We start from the raw sequence: 13,337 nt of genomic DNA, 5'->3' as shown, positions 1-13,337 counted from the left end.
ACTTCTCCTTATTTTACAATTGTTAAGTTTGCTCAATCTTTGCTGAAGAATTGTATCAAAAAATCTTTTTGAGTTTGCTAGATTACTCTTGTCCACCGAGAGTTTCAAAAATGCCTCTATGCACACATGTGGGAAATAATTTTATATGCGTAACATATATATTATGGGAAATAAATATGTGAATGACCCAGAATCTGCTCAACATCTTTACATTTCAGCTTGCACTATCTTCACAAGATATTGCATAAACCTGTGAATTATTTCTCTATTGACTGTGTTATTCACATGAGCAGTGAAATGTGTAAAAGCTACAATTCTTGGTGAATATACCAAGTCTTGAGTTAAACTCAATGGGATGTTGTATGTGTCAGATGTAATTTCATCTTAAATATTTTTAAAAAAATAGCAATGAGGATCTTCTGAAAACTTGGAAGAATAATGTTAATGTAATTCCTGTGAATTATTGGTTCAGTCCAGTGGGCAGGGAAACCCCCCAAAAACAAAACTGCTCTTCCAGATGAGTTCAGAAAGAGAAAGACAGAGAACTGGAGAGGAAGTACAGTTGCCAGGAATAAGGAAAGGGGTAGCAGGATTCTAATTTAATATTTATGAGGGAGCAATGGAGCAAATTCTTTATAGTGGAGGTTCAGTTATGCACTTGTACCTATGTTTCATCTTTTATTTACGAACGTAAGATTTGTAGTCAAGGTTGCTTGCTGTACCGCTGAGCAACATATAATTGAAAAATTCTGCACTGGCACTTCACTGGATGATTGAAACTTTTGGGACATTGGATATGTGTTCAATTCAATATAGAATTTGTTGTTATTGTTGATATACAGTCAGTCCTCCATATCCATGGAGTCTGAATTCATGGATTCAACCATCCACTGCTTGAAAATATTTTTTTTAAATCTTGATTTTGCCATTTGATACAAGAGACATCATTTTATTACACTATTATATATAACGGGACTTGAAGACCCACAGATTTTGATATTTGGGGGAAGGGGAGTGAAAACAAATCCCAGCAAATACCAAAGACCCACTGTACATTGTGATTGTTCTTGCAATATTCATATACAATTGGGCCCATAAACTCAGAAGAGGTATATTAGCGCTAACATGTTGATTCAGTTTCTTTAATGTTAGAGAGTCAACATAGTGTACTGGTTTGAGCACTGGTCTGTGACTCTGGAGAACTAGTTTTGCATCCCATTCAGCCACAGAAACCCAATGAGTAACCTTGGGCAAGTCTCACACTTTCAGCTCCAGATGTTGGCACAGGAAAATCCGCTGAATCAGAGCCGGCCCTAGGTATTTTTCAAGTGTAGGCGAACAGAATTTTGGTGCCCACCTCCCCAAAACCAATCACTGAAAAATAAAAGCGTTGGATAGGCGAAAATGTTGGATAATAAGGAGGGATTAAGGAAAAGCCTATTAAACATCAAATTACATTAAGATTTTACAATCTTAATTAAGCACCAAAACACCATGTTTTACAACAAATCAACAGAAAAAGCAGTCTCGACTGCGCCCCCGTATGTTTTGCGCCCGAAGCGACTGCTTAATTCGCCTCATTGTTGGACTGGCTCTGCGCTGAATAAATCTTGCTAAGATAACTCATTGATAAGGTTTCCATAAGTCAGAAATGATTTGAAAGCATACAACAAAATGTTGAAGTTAAATCCATTTATTAAACTGTGAATCAATGTGTTCAGTCATTATTTTAATGTATATATACAATTCAAAATTACTCACAATAGCCAATAATGAATTATAGTAAGGTAAGATAAAGGTTGTCCCCTGACATTAAGTCTAGTCATGTCCGACTCTGGGGTGCTCATCTCAATTTCTAAGCCAAAGAGCCGGCGTTGTCCGTAGATGTCTCCAAGATCATGTGGCCGGCATGGAGCGCCATTACCTGCCCACAGAAGCTGTACCTACTCACACTTGCATGTTTACAAACTGCTAGATTGGTAGAAGCTGGGGCTAATTGTGGGAGCTCACCCTGCTCCCCAGATTTGATCCATCAACCTTTTGGTCAGCAAGTTCAGGAGCTCAGCGGTTTAACCTGATGCGCCACTGGGAGATCCCAGAATTATAGTAAAGAAAACCCTAAATCGTTACTCAACAATTACGATAGAAGCCAATATTTAAAATAATGTGTTAAAACAATTGCAAAAAAATTATAACAAGTCAACAATAATTTCTACTAAATTATTTTCAGACTCTGGAAATGAACAAAAGACCCACAACATAGAGGAAGTTCCTTGCTCAGTACAGAATCAGCAGAAATTTCTGCTTCCTGTGTTAATTTTGAGCAAATAAGGAGAAAAGCTGCCACTCCATCAGAGCTCGTATCAGTTTTTGCATGAGAGGAATATACAAAACCTTCCCTGCCCATCTTAAAAAAGAAATAAGAATAAACAATGCAGGGTTCCCAAGTCTTCTATGATTTTTAAACTTGACTGCATGTGACACATGTATTCTATTTGGCCTTTGCAACAGCCATGGATGATTCCAGTGTTATTTGTTATGTTAACTACATTTTCTTTGGTTCTCAACTTTGCTTGGATCCTGAAGGTTGTGTACTTTGACAGCCTATTTATAGCTGTATCATTTAGTGAAAAGACGGGGCAGATGCTGTAAATAAACGTATTTTTCAATAAAGAATGAGAGGCAAAGTAGACCATCTATGAAAAGGCTGGTAAAGTGGCAGCATCATTTATTCATACATGTTGCTCTCTCATCATTCCCTGTCTAAAAAAAGGAGGAACACAGAGAGCTGCTTTTTAGGTATACTTATTTAGATATTGTGGACCAAAGAAAATCTCACAAGGTGTTTCATACCATAAATTAATAATAAAACAATAAACTACAATTAAAACACTAAAATCAGAATAATTTCTATCTTTAAAATTAAAGAAAGAAGCAGGAAAGTAGCACCAATGTTAGAAATAGCAATTAAAGAGCACAACTGTACAAAAGTGAGGAACTGGCTCTTTGGGGCCCTTTTAAAAGTAGCCACTCTGGGATCCAATCTCATCTCCCTTGGTCATGGGAGTTTTAGAACAATTGGACCAATACTTGGGTCCTATCACTTCTACCCACTTGTCTGATAAATCTTTCTGGCTGGACAAAGAACAACTGGTGAAGTTTATAAAGGTGCAAGAAAAATGCAGATCACTTGGTTCTAGATTCCAAGGCATTTCAGTCCTTAAAGCCAACAACCGGTGCTTTCAATTGGGTCCAGAAGTGTATTGGCAAGTAGTGCAGTTGGGACCAAGTTGTTTGCCCAAGTTGCCTGGCCGATTGAGGGGATTTCCAGACAGCCCTAAAATGTAGGACAGGGAATTGAGGTTTAAAAAACGTGGTATCTGAGAGGCAATCCAAACAGGGAGAGCTGAATCCTGGTACATCATCCCCCATCGTCCTCACAGCTGTCATTTGATCCAGATTAAGATGGAGGGTATATGGGAGACATTCAGCTGAAGTTTTTTTAAGTCACTTTGGAGATGCGCATATGCAATCCATCCCATAACAGAGTGAATTTTGGAGCAAGGACAAGCACTTTATTCATCATGAGATTTGTATTTCTAGGGAATGATTAAGCTCCTCAAAATGTCACAAACTGAACATAAGAACATACTGTAGATATACTTTTGGATACAACAAGACAATTGCCTTAGCTGGCAGTAAAAACAAAAACAAACAAACAAAAGAATGACTACATACTTCATAATTAATTGAAGCAGCTGCCTTTATTTATCTAATAATCCCATGAAGCCACTTTCTACATTCATATGATTTTTGTGCTGGGAAATTTTTCTCAGCTTCACTGAAAGGTACACCCTTGGTAAGATTTTAGACAAGCCTGACAACTCCAGGAAAGTTTAGAAAAGACCTGTCTGAATCCCTGGAGAACTCTGCCAGTCAGTATTGAGGACCTGATTTCACGGGCGGAAGGAAAGGAGGGCGAAGAGGTGGAAGTGGGGGAAAGCGTACTTAAGCGTGGATTTCTCTAAGATTGTGGGCTCAATATTTTGCATTGCTAAATTTTGAAGAGGGGGAATTGTTGCTGATAAGGAATTTGATTTGTTGCATATTTAGTAAAATTTAAATTTTAAATAATTCAAAACATCTAGAGGCCACCAGCTTAAGGAAGGCTTGTACAGACTGTTAATGTGGGATTTGTGTATTGGTAGTGTTTAAATGAAATTTGTGTCTGGCATGTATTGCATACAGGTTGCATCATCCAGAGTATGCTATAGTCTGTAAAGAGTTAATGACTGAGAAGCTGTGTTGACCTTGATGTGTAGCTGAAACCTGGGGAGTATCCAGACTCAAGTGTGTTTGTACATTACTGATTGCGTCAGTTGAGATCTTGTTCTGTTCTGAGTTTGTGTCTGCCTAGAGTGAAAGCCAAGCCTGTGTTCATCTGCAAGTCTGTTTGTCTTGTACAGTAAAGTTTTGTATATATTTTTTACCATCGTTTCTGACGTCTCTTCATTGTGTGCTCCATTGACAACATACAACTGCTGCTACGCTGCGAATTACTCTGACACAGACAAATGCTAAGCAAGGTGGACTAGCCATTTGATACAATAAGGTATACAATATTTGAAGATTACCTCCCATGTGTGGAACAAAGAAGGAAGCTGAGATGAAGATGATAATTGTGCTTAGAACCAAAGGGTTTGCAAGACAGTGGCCTGAGTCCATGAAACTGTATTAGAGGATAGGGTCTGTAGCAATCCTGCAATGTTGGCCTATGACATCTAGTTGCAAGAAGCAAAGCATCCTATTCCATAATGAAACTACTAGTTGAACCTTGTTTCGACCATAATTACTGAGGCATGGGGCAAGTTATGTAGCACACAGTGCTCTGTCCTACTATGCTACCTGATGCGGTTGCATTGCTTCATTTAAATTTAGGACTAACCTTTCAGTGCAGGCAATATAGAAATGGCACTTTAAAAAAGAAGAGAATGTTTTATTAATATACACTGCAGAGAAAGTGGAAGAGAGGTGGACATTCTCAACTAGCTGAGAGCAAATATCTGCTGAATCAGATGGGTTTAGCATAAATGATCTGGATTTTGTGGGGTCAAATCACCCTCCCAGAGGGAATTCTTGTCACAGATGAGCTTGACTCCTTCTGACATTCATCATTAACTGTTCGGAACTGTTTTTCTTTTTCATTTAAAAGTGTTGACATTAAGCAGCATAGTTCCTGAGATCTAATCTTTTTCCTCAAGTAAGTGGTTCCATAGAGGAAAATGTGTCAGAAGAGTTTCTTCACATTTTAGGTGAAGAAAATCCTTTTGCTTCGAACTTTTACAGAACCAAAACATACTAACCTCTTCAGCTTAGGGTTAATCACTCCTAGCATTGCTGGATCTCAGGAAGATCTGACTAGAGGAGTCATCCTCTGTCAGGGATGGGGATCATGTGGCCCTCTAGATGTTATTGAACTGCAACTCCCATCATCCATAATCAGCACAGCCAATGGTGAAAAAGGTTGCAAGTGGATGAGCATCTGAAAGACATCTGAAAGACAGAATGATTTTCACCCTGTGCTATCCAGAAAGTGTTATTTCTCACAATAAATTGCATTGTCTCTAACATTTCACAAATGAGAAAAAGAAGCACACTTCCTACCAGGGCGTCTCTGGCCAGCATTCTATTAGTGACATACAATTACATATGTCCCTTTTTTGGAGGGGTCACAGGAGGCTATTCTCTTACACTTATGCTTTGTCCCCAAATCTCATCCCCCAAGTAGCAGCAAAGCTGCAGGGTTCCTGCTGCTTCTTACCATGGCAAAGGAAGGTAGAGAGATTTAAACGATGAAGACACAGCTGTCCTGGCCTCCTGAGAGAAGACAAGAGAGAATGCACCACTATCTGAGGACTGTATTGCAGAAAGGTGGGAAACTGCCATTGAAAAATTGGGAACTTGGGGAAATGATTATGGTTCCATTTATTGCCAATCAGCCACATTCCCCTTGTCTATCCCCTGTTATTGACAGGAAAACTACAGAAGTGATGCCAGGGAGCAGGATTGTTCTCATCTCTCACTCTGCCCTTGTACTAAATTCGGATTTAAAGTTAGGAAAATATTTCTTTTTCCTAATCTTTCCTGAAATTGCAAAGTTGCATTTACAAAAATAATTTTTAAAAAGTCTTACAAAGCAGCAAAACTGTGGGAAGATGGAATTATGTCCCTAACAGGCTATGGGGCCAAGGATTGGGCGGTTGCCACTGTTGTACAACCATGGTGAGGCTCAAGCTCATGGGTGATCATCCTGATAAGTTACCAGTATCTGTGATCATGTGAGTGCTGTGGCATGGCAGCTTTGTTCAATAAAGTCCTGAGAGAATACCATTGTCTCCTTAGATCACCGCTTCTTAAGCTTTCTTGACTCATGATCCCTTTTTTACCCAAGAAATGTTTACATGACCCCAAAATATATAAAAGATCAAGGGAGGGGGGAAGAGGAGAGAGACACATGTGCATGAGAGAGAGAGGAAGAGACAGAGAGACAGAGACCGAGGAAGCCAGAGATGCATGCAAACAAGAGAGAGAAAAAGAAAAGAAACACACATACTAGAGAGGGAAAGGTAAAGTAAGGAAGGCAGAGAGATACGTGCACACAAGAGAGAGAAAGGAAAAAGGACAGGGAGATGATGATGATGATGATGATAATAATAATAATAATAATAATAATAATAATAATAATAATAATAATAATAATACTTTATTTTTCTATCCCGCCTCCATCTCCCCTCAGGGACTCGGGGTGGCTAACACGGGCAAAGCCCAAAAAAAGCAATAAGCAAAATAAAATACATGTATGGACAACATCTTCAAAGAAATAAAAAAACAATTAAAACCACAATAATGCAATATAGTACAATAATAAAACAATGATAATGATAAAACCCAAAGACCACCATTTAAAAGCAAAGTGAATAAAATGGGAGGGCGGTCTAGACAAAAGTGCAAAGATATGTATTGTAAAACCATTAGGGAGCATGAATGGACAAAGTGCTGAAGTGTTCTCTGAGAGATTTGGAGTGGGGTAGAAAGTCAAGTTATTTCCAACAAGAGCAGAATAAAGTGCAAAATATAGCAAAATTTTGTGCATGGGAGAGAAAGGCAGAAAGGAAAGCAGAAAGGAACAAGTGTGTGAGAGGAAAAGGAAGGTGGGGAGAAATGCTTGAAGGAGGGAGAGAGGGAGAGAGAGGGGGAGAGGGAGGAAAAGCAGAGGGAAGCATGTCACATATTGGGGTGGGTGGGGAGGAAGACGATCCCAACATACTGTTATGGTGACCCCATTTGTGGTCCCGACCCACAGCTCTTTTCTAGACAAGAACCATACTACAGAAGAGCAGGAGCCTTCAGTTGCCTACTAGACATGTGCAATTGATTAAAAATGGTTTTAAAGTACTTAAAAAACTGGGGGGCACTGGCTCTTCATTTCTAAAGTGTGTCTGGCAAAAATTTTGTTACTATAATGAGACAAATGAAATTCCATTATTATTCTGTTAATAGTAATAGTGCATGCACATTAATTAAACAATTACTATAATTAAGGAAACTTCAGGGGCTTCTCTCTACCACATTTTAGAGCTATCATGATGAAACTTGCAACAGTGGTAGAACACATTCACCACTCTTAGCTCACCAAAAATTAAATTCAAATTAAATATAATTTCAAAGTACTGGTAGGCCCTTTTCACTACAGCCAGCCAACAGCCAAAACTCAAACCCCAGCCAGCCAGCATGCATAGCACTACCCCTGAGCCCTGAGCCCAGTGCACAGATAAATCAATCAATCAGTAACTCTCTTTCTTTGTCTTTCTTCCAAACTTGGTGTCTGCCTTCTTTCTTTCTCCCTTCCTTTGATGTCTGCCTTATTGTATTTTTCTCTCTGCCTGCCTGAACCCTCACTACCCTCCACCCTTGATCCCTTCCCTGCAGAGTGCGACTGCGAATGGCGCTTGCTGCCTTGGGCTCTGCAATTTAAAGGCAACATGGAAGTGCTTTGCCTCCCCCTCCCTCTTCTGTTAGCCCTGATTGGCTGAGAGGTATGCCAACAGGTTTGGCTTTGCCTCTCAGCAGGAATTATTTGCCCTGTGAATTTTAACTGCATCACAGGGTCTTCTAAAGGAATCGAAACTTAAGAATCAAAGGCATCTTAAGCTTCAATTTCTTAACATTTGGTGCGCACCGCGCAGGCGTATCAGAATATGCATCGTAAGTTCGAAATATCCAAAAATGATCCGAGTTACGATGACTTCCCATTTATTTGCACATCTCTATTGCCTACAAATATTTAGCATCCATACAAATGGTTGAGGTCACATTGTTTGGTACTGTTGAAGACCAAGGTTCTTGGGGGTTATCTCATTCATAGGGTTGCCATAAGTCAAAGTGAATTTGATGGCAAATAACAACAACAACCCGGAAGCCAGGGATTCAGTTCAGATCTTGTTATTTTATTTGACAAGTGGGATTGAGCTTATTGCCATTCCATGGTAAACTTTTCCGTCAGTGTTGCAGCATCCTTTTCTGCCATTGCAACATATATTTGGTATAAATGTCTGCACAAAAAATTAGATAAACCACATTCTACACTGTATTTTAACAGTGGGAGGTTAAGGTCATAGAATTATTTATTCCTAGCCAGTTGACTAAACACAATAATTGTTTTAAGCCTTTTACACTTTTAACTTGTTCAAACTTGTACTGTGATCTGTTAAAGCCTGCAGCAATCACTCTGGAAGCTGAATTGCTTGTATTTTTCCCTCTGCTGCCATTTAATTTTGAAATTAAATTGCAAGGTAAATGTGCTGACAGAGTTAACTGTTCAACTGAATGGAAGAAGTCCAATTATATAAAAATAATGACAACTCAATTAGATTTTTCTGTCCCTACCATTTTCCCTCAGTTCAATCACAAACATATAGTAACTAATCTAGGATGGTTGTTACCACTGGTGTTCCATGCTAGGTTTTCTAAAGATGTAGGTAATTAACTAATTAGGTAATTAACTCATCATTGCGGTCTTTTAAGCCTGAAAGACTGATGCCCTCCCCCCAAACTATTGGCTTGTGTGTCTTTCTGAATGATGAGTTGTGATTCTCTTCCTATCTCCTTCATTACTTAGTTTATTCTGGTTTCTGTTATATATTATCTTTTAATCAAACTTGGATTAGACTCCCTCCCTGCCTCCCCCCCTTCCAAAGAGCAAACATGAACAATGCGTAACTTTTCAGACATTGCTGGAGTATAAATCCTACCAATTCTAGCAAGCATACCTAATGGTGAAAGATATTGGGAATTATGGTCAAACATTTGGTGAGTATCACAGAACTGTCTTGGGATGTGCAGAGCAGACAATAATGTTCATCTCAATAGTCAGTTGTTTTGGGTCACTCTATTTGAAAACAACTTCTCTTATACAGTATTTGGAAAGGTATTAGAATAGCAATGTACTCTTTTGTACCCACACTGCATTTGCACTTCAATGACATTAGTTCCTGTGTTTGCTTTCTCAGAGTTGAAATATGACAATAGCTCTTGTGGGAGTATTTGGTATATTAAGAAGAAAGCTGTGGACTAGAGAAATTATCTGGGATGTTCTTATAAGGTTGCAAAAGAAAAGTTGCATTTACTGGCTTGGGAAATCCATGTTAGGTTAGGAAAGGAGATAGGAAAGAGAGGTTGACTTAAATTTGGTTGCAAGAGCTCCTAAAAGATGCCTCACATGTGTGGCCGTAAATTATCCTCTTTTGTTGGAACTGGATGATCCTTCCAGAACAAAGGAACAAACTTTTTGAGAGAAGGGGGAAGTGATGTTTTTGTAAACCAGAAGATAGGAAAAGGCCTGAGTACGTAGATCAGCGAAAGATACAAAGGAGCAAAAATAAAAGGGTGGACATAACCTAGAAAAGGCATGGGCAAACTTTGACCCTCCAGGTGTTTTGGACTTCAACTCCCAGAAACCCCAGCCAGCTTATTGGCTGCTAGGAATTGTGGGAGTTGGAGTCCAAAACACTTGGAGGGCCAAAGTTTGCCCATGCCTGGTCTAGACTCTCTTTTCTCATTAATCACTTTACAAGTCTTTGTGCCTCTTTGCTTCCAACACCATTTACACACCACCCTGTTTGCCTCATATTCCATGACTGGTATTTTGTAAAACAAAAAAACAAAACCAAACAAACAGGAAGTTGCAACTGTATAATTGCACAATTATATTATGATGCTATTGCTATATTAGGAAAATGAGCAGACATCATATTATTTCCATCCTTTTTTCTATGCTTTTTTAATGAACCAATACTTGTCTGATTCTACTTTTGCATATTACTCTAACATTTAGTAGATTTATCCTTTGATACTCTTTAAACTTTTTATATTTATTCTTCTTAAACTTTTAAAACTTTTCCTGGATCTCATTTTTTCTTGAAATTAATCCTTAATGGGGTTAAACTGGAATTGCACTATTGTACTAATCTACTTATTCTTTTTAATAATTTTAAAATGTGAAAAAAACACAATGACCTACCACCACATGCTGGAGAACAGAGAATAAACATCCAGCAGTTTTATTGGGAGCTCTTGGGAGTCCCATTTTTTCTCAGTCCAACCACCAGAAGTAGTTTGAAGTGTCCCTATAAGGAGAGCCTAAGCGAATTTGCAAGGGAGGAGTGGTGAAATCACACTCACACATTGCCCAATATGTCTATATCACAATGAAACAGACAAGGCATCTGCACCTAAAGTGAATACTAAATCATAGTGTCAGGAGCACGAATCTCACCATATGTATTCTTTATTTATTGAATCTACGTGCTCGTGTTGATTATGTATTACGTGCACTGGGTGATGTGTGTTGCCATGCTTTAACCATGCTGCTATGTACTTACATTTAGGTGGGCAGATAGAGAATGGCACTTTCTCTTATTAGCTTGGAGATGTTTATCTATGTCTTCTAGATTTATGGTTTGCAGGTGCAAAAAGTGAGGCAGAAACTGGCAAATAGCTCCAAAGCGATTCTTGTGAAAGTAAGAGGATATCTGGAATGTTTTGCTTTTATGAGTCAATGCAGAGGAAACTGGTACAAGAGGGAATGGTGTTGCATATTGACAAAGAGGATGAAAGTTGAGGAATATTTGAAGTGCTTTACCTAATTAATGTGTTGTGCAGTTATTCATTCCCCAGATCTAACAATGTCCATTGTATGATGAGCAACCCTGTTATCTTAAGGAAAGCTTCAATGCTTTAAGAGCTTTGTTTCCCATACAGGACACATAGTGGAGTAGGATGGGAAACAGGATGATTTCAAGCAGGAAAAGAATAGATTTCTGAACAACCCAACAATGGTACACCATGGTACAGCACTTAGGAGCCACAACATCCTGTAATATATGCCAGGGAAAGAGAGGACTAGTGCAATGCAGTTGCTGTATCGCAGTGCCATGTAATAAGCTTCTAGATTGTGTTTTATACTTGTAGACAAAATGCAGTTTGGATGGTGGAAGTCAACACAGCTCAACTGGACAAATATGGATGATTTTGAAAAGAGAAAGATTGAGAGCAAGGAATATCTAGCTCTATGGGGTTAGGCAGCCTTTAAAGTGCTGAAAGAGAAGGTATTTAATAGTGAGGCGGGACTGGTGAGATTGTAACACTGTGATTTGCTTCAATCTTCGGCTTCAGACTCTGCAATGAAAAGGACAGCAAACTATAAGATGCTGTGCTCTGTTTCTCACATGATTGTCACCAGGTAATCACCCTTCCATCTGAATGATCAAAGCAATTATGGAGTGACAGAGAGTTGCTAGAAAAGAGTTGGGAAGTCTAAACTTCTGACTTAGCACCTAAAAAAGTGATTTATTCCAAAAGAGATTGTGAAAGCCAATCACAATGCCAGTATCAGGTAAATGTAGCTCTTTTTCTGCATCTATACTATAAGGGACATCAGTGGAAATTATTTGAAGTGGTATCTGGTGGCTGGCTTCTGTATTCAAGGATTGCTGGATCTACTCCATCTTTTAGTTCAAACTTTAAAGGAGATTTCCAAAACACTGAACTCTATCCCCAAAACAAGTTCATCACTTTAGATAGCTTCTTTAAGGTTTGGACTAAAATGCAGTGTAGATTTACCACCCCATGGACATGAAAGCTACCAGTTGCCATTGTGTGTGGAAGAAACCAGTTCAACCATATTTTTGATCTCATCTAATCTACTCCTAGTTGTATTCCAGAAGAAGGTATCATTCAAGTACAATAGGTTTATTGTACTGGCCAAAGGCCTTTACTTTTTAAAAGATAAAGGTTTCCCCTTGACATTAAGTCTAGTCGTGTCCGACTCTGGGGGTTGGTGCTTATCTCAATTTCTAAGCCAAAGAGCCAGCATTGTCCATAGACACCTCCAAGGCCATGTGGTCGGAATGACTGCATGGAGCACCGTTACTTTCCCGCGAGAGCAGTACCTATTGATCTACTCACAATTTGCATGTTTTCAAACTGCTAGGTTGGCAGAAGCTGGGACTAGCAGCGGGAGCTCACCCCGCTTCCTGGATTTGAACCGCCAACAATAAGCTTTACAACATTCAGAACATTCAAGATGAAAAGTGCAAAAATCAAAAATTATTACTAAGCTTGTTTTAAAAATTATTATCATTTAAACAAATAATTAAATGAATGATGTCATATATAGAATTAGGTCATAGTATTGAGGTCTGGTCTGAGGAGGGAACACTTTGGTGGGGCCTCGTGCTCCTGAATTGGAGCCTGAATTGGAGCCCGCTACTTCTGTAGTGCCTCAGGAAGAAAGCAGTTCTTCCCTGGATGATGGGAAATGCCTTATAGACAGATCTGCTCTTAGTGAGAACATTTCACATGAGACTTTGTCAGAGACTTTCCCTGACCTGAGAAGAACATGAGGAAGGTGGACGATACCGAGTTGTTGCCTATAACTCAGCGGCTTCAATTACAACAAGATAGTGTCAAACGGTGAAAAGTCCTGTGTTTACTTTCCCCAAATGCACAAAATCTAATTAATTTTCCACTGTACATCAGGAGACTTTTGGTCCCAAGCATTTTGGATAAGGAATATTTAACCTACATTACAGAAACATTTACTTCCAAAGTAATTCAGCCCAGACAGTGTTTATAGGCAAGTCTTCATTAAGGCATTGTCTTGCATACAATAATCAACACTTTTGTATTCTATGTGTGCCACCAGATTTTAGGCTGATTTGTTTTCTTTCTGGTTAACCGGTTATTATAGAAAATAGTTTTATGGTCACAGAACAATT

This window comes from Anolis carolinensis, chromosome 4, assembly GCF_035594765.1.
Source record: "Anolis carolinensis isolate JA03-04 chromosome 4, rAnoCar3.1.pri, whole genome shotgun sequence".
NCBI classification, from domain to species: Eukaryota; Metazoa; Chordata; class Lepidosauria; order Squamata; family Dactyloidae; genus Anolis; species Anolis carolinensis.
This window is presented reverse-complemented; position numbering follows the sequence as displayed.